Genomic DNA, 9,002 nt, shown 5'->3' on the forward strand with positions numbered 1-9,002 from the left:
AGTTAGTTGATATGATGCAGAGAGGAAAGGTGGATATACTGTGTGTACAGGAGACCAGGTGGAAAGGTAGCAAGGCTAGAAGCTTAGGATCAGGGTTCAAATTGTTTTACCATGGTGTGGATAGGAAAAGAAATGGAGTAGGAGTTATCCTAAAAGAGGAGTTTGTAAGGAATGTTCTAGAGGTGAAGAGAGTATCAGATAGGGTGATGAGTCTGAAGCTGGAAATTGAAGGGATAATGTTCAATGTTGTTAGTGGTTATGCCCCACAGGTAGGATGTGAGTTAAAAGAGAAGGAGAAATTCTGGAGTGAGTTAGATGAAGTGATGCAGAGCATACCCAGAGGGGAGAGAGTGGTGATTGGTGCAGACTTCAATGGACATGTTGGGGAAGGGAACAGAGGTGATGAAAATGTGATGGGCAGGTTTGGTTTTCAGGACAGGAATGTAGAAGGACAGATGGTGGTGGACTTTGCAAAGAGGATGGAAATGGCAGTGGTAAATACTTTCTTCCAGAAGAGGCAGGAACATAGGGTGACATATAAGAGTGGAGGCAGAAGCACTCAGGTCGACTACATCTTGTGTCGACGTTGTAACCTGAAAGAGATCAGTGACTGCAAAGTGTTGGTAGGGGAGAGTGTAGCCAGACAACACAGAATGGTTGTGTGTAAAATAACCCTGGTGGTGAGGAAGGCGAAGAGGACAAAGGCAGAGCAGAGGACAAAGTGGTGGAAGCTGAGAAAGGAAGAATGTTGTGTAGTCTTCAGGGAGGAGTTGAGACAGGCTATGGGTGGTCAGGAGGTGCTTTCAGTTGACTGGACAACTACAGCCAATGTTATCAGGGAGACAGGTAGGAGGGTACTTGGTGTATCATCAGGTAAGGGGAAAGTGGACAAGGAGACTTGGTGGTGGAATGAGGAAGTCCAGGAGTGTATACAGGGAAAGAGGCTAGCTAAGAAGAAGTGGGACACTGAGAGGACTGAAGAGACAGGAGTACAGGGAGATGCAGAGTAAGGTGAAGGTAGAGGTGGCAAAGGCCAAACAAAGAGCATATGAGGACTTGTATGCTAGGCTAGACAGTAAGGAGGGAGAGGGGGATCTGTACAGGTTGGCAAGGCAGAGAGATAGAGATGGGAAGGATGTGCAGCAGGTTAGAGTGATTAAAGATAGAGATGGAAATGTACTGACAGATGCCAGGAGGGTGATGGGAAGATGGAAGGAGTACTTTAAGGAGTTGATGAATGAGGAAAACGAAAGAGAACAAAGAGTAGAAGAGGTGACTGTTGTGGAACAGGAAGTAGCAAATATTGGTAGAAGTGAGGTGAGAAGGGCGTTGAAGAGGATGAAGAGTGGAAAGGCTGTTGGTCCTGATGACATACCTGTGGAGGTATGGAAGTGCTTAGGAGAGGTGGCAGTAGAGTTTTTGACAATTTTGTTTAACAAGATCTTGGAGAGTGAGAGGATTTCAGAGGAATGGAGGAGAAGTGTATTAGTGCCAATTTTTAAGAACAAGGGAGATGTGCAAAGCTGTGGCAATTATAGAGGTATAAAGCTAATGAGCCAGACAATGAAGCTGTGGGAAAGAGTAGTGGAAGCTAGGTTAAGGGCAGAGGTGAGCATTTGTGAGCAGCAATATGGTTTTATGCCTAGAAAGAGTACATCAGATGCAGTATTTGCTTTGAGGATGCTGGCGGAGAAGTACAGAGAAGGTAACAGGGAGTTGCATTGTGTCTTTTTAGATTTAGAGAAAGCGTATGACAGGGTGCCAAGAGAGGAGCTGTGGTATTGTATGAGGAAGTCTGGAGTGGCAGAGAAGTATGTTAGAGTGGTGCAGGACATGTATGAGAGCTGTAAGACAGTGGTAAGATGTGCTGTAGGTGTGACAGAAGAGTTTAAGGTGGAGGTGGGTCTGCATCAAGGATCAGCTCTAAGCCCCTTTTTGTTTGCTCTGGTGATGGACAGGATGACAGATGAGGTAAGACAGGAGTCCCCATGGACTATGATGTTTGCAGATGACATTGTGCTCTGTAGCGAGAGCAGGGAACAGGTGGAGGAAAATTTGGAGAGGTGGAGGTATGCTCTGGAAAGCAGAGGAATGAAGGTTAGCCGCAGCAAGACGGAATACATGTGTGTAAATGAGAGGGACTCAGGAGGATCGGTGAGGCTACAGGGAGCAGAGGTAAAGAAGGTGCAGGATTTTAAGTACTTGGGGTCAACTGTCCAGAGCAACGGAGAGTGTGGAAAGGAGGTGAAGAGGCGGGTACAGGCAGGTTGGAATGGGTGGAGAAAAGTGTCAGGTGTGTTGTGCGATAAAAGAGTATCAGCGAGAATGAAAGGAAAGGTGTATAGGACAGTGGTGAGACCAGCGATGCTCTACGGCTTAGAGACAGTGGCGCTGAAGAAAAGACAGGAGGCAGAGTTGGAGGTAGCAGAGCTGAAGATGTTGAGGTTCTCTTTGGGAGTGACAAGGATGGATAGGATTAAGAATGAGTTTATCAGAGGGACAACCCACGTTAGATGTTTTGGAGATAAAGTCAGAGAGGCCAGATTGAGGTGGTTTGGGCATGTTCAGAGGAGAGATTGTGAATATATCGGTAGAAGGATGCTGAGGTTGGAACTGCCAGGCAGGAGGTCTAGAGGAAGACCAAAGAGGAGATTTATGGATGCAGTGAGAGAGGACATGAAGTTAGTTGGTGTGAGAGAAGAGGATGCAGAGGATAGGGTAAGATGGAGGCAGATGATTCGCTGTGGCGACCCCTGAAAGGGAACAGCCGAAAGACAAAGAAGAAGATGTACCCATCCTCTGATGGCTACTTCCAGCAGGATAATGCACCATGTCACAAAGCTCGAATCATTTCAAATTGTTTTTTTGAACATGACAATGAGTTTACTATATCAAAATGGCCCCCACAGTCACCAGATCTCAACCCAATAGAGCATCTTTGGGATGTGGTGAAACGGGAGCTTTGTGCCCTGGATGTGCATCCCACAAATCTCCATCAACTGCAAGATTGGACCAGGGGTAGCTCAGTGGTTAAGGCATTGGACTACGGTTCGGAAGATCCCAGGTTCAAACCCCACAACCACCAAGTTGCCACTGTTGGGCCCTTGAGCAAGGCCCTCAACTGCTCAGATGTGTAATGAGATAAAAATTGTAAGTCGCTCTGGAAAAGAGCGTCTGCCAAATGCCTAAATTTAAGATTCTATCCTATAAATATGGGCCAACATTTCTAAAGAATGCTTTCAGCAACTTGTTGAATCAATGCCACGTAAAATTAAGGCAGTTCTGAAGGCGAAAGGGGGTCAAACACCATATTAGTATGGTGTTCCTAATAATCCTTTAGGTAAGTGTATTTCATGTTTAGTCATTTAAATAATGAAATTAAGCAATAACTAGTCATGTATAAAATAAAATTCAATTAAAAATGACTGATTACTCCTCTCAAAAATTCTTTATTTTATTATGCCCTTTTATTGTAATCATGTATTTTTTTTTTTCATTAAACAGACTAAGACTTTATCATGACCAGACAATTTGGAGGACCCAAATTTTTGTCTAGCTGAATTTGTCACAGCATCACACAGAGCTAGCTGAACAGAATTTAATAAAACTTTGCAGTTGTCTAAAGTGATTTATAACCTGGGTTATAAATAAAACTAAAATGTTACCCATCAACAAAGGGGACTTACTCTAGTAACTACTAAATGCAGATGCCACTTGAGGGCAGTGTTGTGTCATTCAACATGGTACTCAATGGTAGTGTGAGGCTCATTTCTCGTCTGCCATGTGGAAGGCCCGTGTTCGATTTCTACCCAATGCCCAAACCCTGCCAGAAGCAGGCAGTGTGTAAGGTATCACTGACAGTCATACCCATACTGACAGCCATACCCATACCAAAATTTGGGTCCTCCATGAATTAATGAATTAATTTACCGAAATCTGATCTTCTGGTTTTTCAGCATGGAGCATTAGGCTTATTAGATGCACCCGAGTGTGAAACTTTCAGTCATGATGTACTCTAATTCACTGGGGCAGCCCATACTGAGTCCACTACAAAGTGTACATCTGAACCCCCCTTAGCTGGTACTTAGGTTATGCTTAAGCATCCTGGAATTAGAAGACCCTGGATTTTTATCGTTATCCATTACACTTCTGACTCACACCCCCTTTAGGAGACACTGGGAGTGAGAAGAACATGAAATCAACAAAATTAGCTACGTGGTTATGAGCTGCCATATTTATTTAGTGAAGCTTAAACCATTAAACACGTAGGCGTGGTTTCCCGGACCAAGTTTAAATTAAGACAAGAGTAGGCCTTAATCTAAAAAAGTTAATCATGTTTTAAAAAATGGCTTTCTGAAACACAGATTAAATAGAGATTACTAACACCTGGACTATGGAGTCCTCAACTAAAATACACTCAATTAATTTAATAACACCTGTGCAAATCAGAATTAGCTGGATTGAGGTTGCCTATAAAACATGGAATGAGCCAAGAAAAGGTTAAAATTGTATGCAACTGAGAAGCAAATGGCAATGGAAGTTGAAAAGAGAGTACGATCAAAGAACTTTTCTGAACATGAGAAAAGTCCTGTAGTATAGCTCATAGTCTCAGTAGAGGCCTAGTTAATCAGTGACAATCCAGAGCCCAGGCCAGGGAGCAGACAGACAGGCTAAACCAACTAAATATTAAAATATTATAATATGTTAAATATTAGATCTCTCGCATCTAAAGCGGTTATAGTTAATGAAATTATCACAGATCAGGAGTTTGATATACTCTGTTTAACAGAAACCTGGATTAAACAGGACGAGTATGTAGCTCTAAATGAAGCTAGTCCTCCTGGATACAGCTACATACACCAGCCTCGGCTAACTGGTAGAAGAGGAGGCGTCGCAGTTATTCACAATGATAATTTGACTATTATACAAAAACACAGACACAAATTTAATTAATTTAAAGTTCTCTATAGTAACATATCAAGTGTAGCCACAAATATTAGGTCAGCTCAGTCGATTCCACTAATTGTCATTTACAGACCTCCAGGGCCGTACTCTGAATTTCTTAGTGAATTTGCAGATTTCCTCTCAAACCTAGTCGTTTCTGTAGACAAGGCATTAATTTCTGAAGATTTTAATATTCATTTTGAGAATCCAGAAGACCCTCTGAGAACAGCATTTATGTCCATATTTTTATTTTATTTTTTTTTCCTCTTGGCTCTCGACGAAGGCGGTCGCATCTGCTCTCCCTCCCTTATCTCTCCCCGCTTGCTTCTCTGTCTGTCTTGTGAATACTATTCAGAGACTCTCTTCGTCTTGCTCTTGAAAATAAAAAGGAATATGGATTTGATCAAGTGGTCTCTGAATGCAATTGACACGATCTTCTCGACGAGAAATGTGGGTTCTGGGGAACCTACTTGTCCTGCTGGGACGTTTGCTGCTGGATACACGATGGACGGTTGGGAGAAGTGTCTCTGGAGGATGTTGAAGATATCTACCTATTCGGAACTCTGATAACAGGGATTCTGCTGATTGGATTAGGTGGGATACTTGGATATTGTAAAATTTTAAAAGCAGTAAGTCTCAACCCCAAGAGACTGGCTGGCTGGGAAATAGTGGTGACGAGAGCTGTCAGTAATCAGACTGTGGTACTGGACCGCAAATTGGATAACATCTTGGTGAGACTAGCAGCTATGCAACGTGATTTGGACAGACCTGGAGACCAGTGATGGACATTAAATATCTGTGAAATTGGCAGATATTGATCGAAACCTGGAAAATATGTTTTTCTTTTTCGGCTGCCCCTTTTCTTTCCAGCTACTGCATTTCAAGGCCGTGGCTGGAAACATAACTAACTCCCCGAAGACATTGGACATTTCCTATCCCCCGTACCCTCATCGTTGCAATGTTTATGTCTTGTGTTTACATGTTTTTCTGTGCTTGTTGCTGAGGTATTTTTTGTACCCCTGATCACACACTGCCCTTTTCGAAGGACAGTCTGGGAGGGGATTTTTTTACCCTCGTTATCCTAATGTATCTTATTCCTTATTTTCTATGATGGCGCCGGTTAGGTGGCTGCCGTCGCGACTCTGTGGTCGCACAAAATCATTTCACTGCATATTGTACTCTGTATGATTGTGTATGTGACAAATAAAATTTGAATTTTGACTCAGTAGGAGTAAATCAGTGTGTAGTAGGACCCACTCATAAAGCAGGTCACACTTTAGATTTAATAATATTCTTCGGGTTAAGTATAAGAAATTTAATTACAAGTCCATTGTCTGAAGTTATATCAGATCACTATCTTGTCTCAATTTAAGTGTGTCATAGTAATAACGTACGCACAGTGCGTACCGTACTAAACAGACATTCACATCAACTACCAAACAAAGTTTTATCAGTTATCTCCCAGAGTTACAAACTTAGATTAGATCACCGCCTGACCCCACAGAACTCGATCAGGCGACTGAATATTTAGAGTCAACGTTCCGTTATACCTAAAATAATGTAGCTCCAGTTAAAAGAAAAATTATTAGAGATAAGAAAGTCGCTCCCTGGTATAACGATCACACGCGCACTTTAAAACAGACCGCTCGGAAATTAGAATGTAAATGTTGTCAAACTAAATTGTTAGTATTGGAAGGAGAGCATCCTGAACTATAGAAAAGCTCTTAGTGTAGCTAGATCAACATATCTCTCCACTCTTATAGAAAATACCAAAAATAATCCTAGATTCTTATTTAATGCTGTAGCCAAATTAACCAGAAATAAGACCACTGCAGAAATCTCCACAACAACATCATGCAATAGTGAGGACTTCATGAACTTTTTTAATAATAAAATTGTAAATATTAGGCATAAAATTGAGGTTTTGAAACCAAACAATGTAATTGATGCAGATGTTAATCTAGCCATGTCAGATCAGAACCTAGAATACTTTACTTCCCTTGAAGAGAATGAACTAATTTCACTCATCTCTTCTTCAAATTTATCAACCTGTATATTAGATCCTGTACACATTTTCTTAAACAGATAGTACCAGCAATAACAGAACCCCTGTTGAGAATAATTAATTCTTCACTCAGCATTGGATATGTTCCAAAATCTCTTAAATTAGCAGTTATCAAACCAATAATTAAGAAACCTGACCTCGACCCCTGTCAGCTGTCCAGTTACAGGCCAATATTAAACCTCCCCTTTATCTCTAAGATCCTGGAAAAGATAGTAGTGGAGCAGCTATGCTCATATATACATAGAAATGGCATACATGAACTGTATCAGTCAGGATTTAGGCCTCATCACAGTACAGAGACAGCGCTCGTTAAAGTAGTAAATGACATTCTATTGGCCTCTGATCAGGGTTGTGTAACTATGCTTGTATTACTCAGTGTTTAAGTCCAGGCTAAAAACCTATTTATTTAGCCAAGCATTTTTATAAATAGATTTGCCATAGGTAAAGGAGCAGATCTGGGGGACTCATGGGCGTAGAGTATTATGGTGAACTGGTATGTTTGGATGCTGTCTTCCTCACTCTCATTGATCACTCAGGTTTGCTGACGGTGAGGTGATTGTTTGCTTTACATGTCAGGAAGCCCTCATGTTTGTGTTTCCTTCTGGCTCTCCCTTTTAGTTATGCTGTCATAGTTAGTCCTGCCGGAGTCTCTGCTTGCACTCTACAGTTAATATACATTCACATTATACATTGTGTGACTGTGACCGTACCTAACTGCCATCTCTCCTCTTCTGCTCTCTCTCCTGTTTTTTTTTCTCTTTCCCTCTCTCTGTCGAGCTACACATGTCGTTCCTGAGCTGCCAGTAATCCAGACTCCCTCTGCCCTCCGGACCTGTCTGACCCATCCTGGTGCCCCGCTTCTGGTTGGAGATCTCGTCACATGGATGCCCCGTGTGTCTCTTTGGGATGCGTCTCGTGTCTGGTGATGGTTCTCTCTACCTAGAAGACGGTTCTGACCTCGACTGGTGTTGGCAGCTGTTTCTCTGAGGACTTGACTGTTTGATAGTAGGAGTTTTCAAAACTAACTAAACTTCATATTAACATCAATTAACATCAACTTTTATGCTGAACTGCCTGCCAACTAACACACAGTATGAATGCAGATCAATCCCTGCTATCTGTTTTTACCCAGATGAGGATGGGTTCCCTGTTAAGTCTGGTTCCTCTCAAGGTTTCTTCCTATTACCATCTCAGGGAGTTTTTCCTTGCCACTGTCGCCCTCGGCTTGAAATAGCTTAATTACCTAAATCTTCAATAAAAATACTGATAATTTTTGTAAATGATCTTTAGATATACGTAGATATCCAAGTGTTGTAATTTCTAAACAATAATCAGGTTTATGATGAGGATGACGAGGATGATCTCACCTGGATACTGTAGATCTGTTGCTGTGATCATAAAGCCTGTCCTGTGCTCATTCACACTCTAACTGAACACCATGTCAACACACTGAGTACTGTTAGTCTTCACTCTTCTACACCTGCATACTGTACTGATTTATAACCACACCATCACCAGCATCACACACAACCCATAGATCATCTCCTCTTCTGTGCCTGTCCTTTCTCAAGACTTCTTCCTCGTGTCATCTCAAAGTTTTTAATCACCGTTCAGCACTCGAGGACGATCTAAATCTCAATCTTCACCTGGGCTTCATGTGAAGCTGCTTGTCTGCTGTTAAAAAAGTTTTACTGAAGTGAGTTTAAAACACAGCATTCATTTATAAAGCAGCACATCACTGTTTCACCTTCTAATAACTGATCTACCAGTGCATCACTCTCATCTGTCTATAATTCACTCTTATACACTGTTTACATCTAGAAGTCTGACTCTGTATGACAGATTACACTGAAATGATTTTAGTTCATTTCTCAGGAAAAGTAGGATCAGTTTCACATCATATCATTATATTATTTACAATCATATTCACAGTCTATAATAAAAGTTAAAAATTCCACTCAGAAAATAGACACTTGAGACATGAAATATAAAC

Source organism: Clarias gariepinus, chromosome 20 (genome assembly GCF_024256425.1).
Source record: "Clarias gariepinus isolate MV-2021 ecotype Netherlands chromosome 20, CGAR_prim_01v2, whole genome shotgun sequence".
In the NCBI taxonomy this organism is placed as follows: domain Eukaryota; kingdom Metazoa; phylum Chordata; class Actinopteri; order Siluriformes; family Clariidae; genus Clarias; species Clarias gariepinus.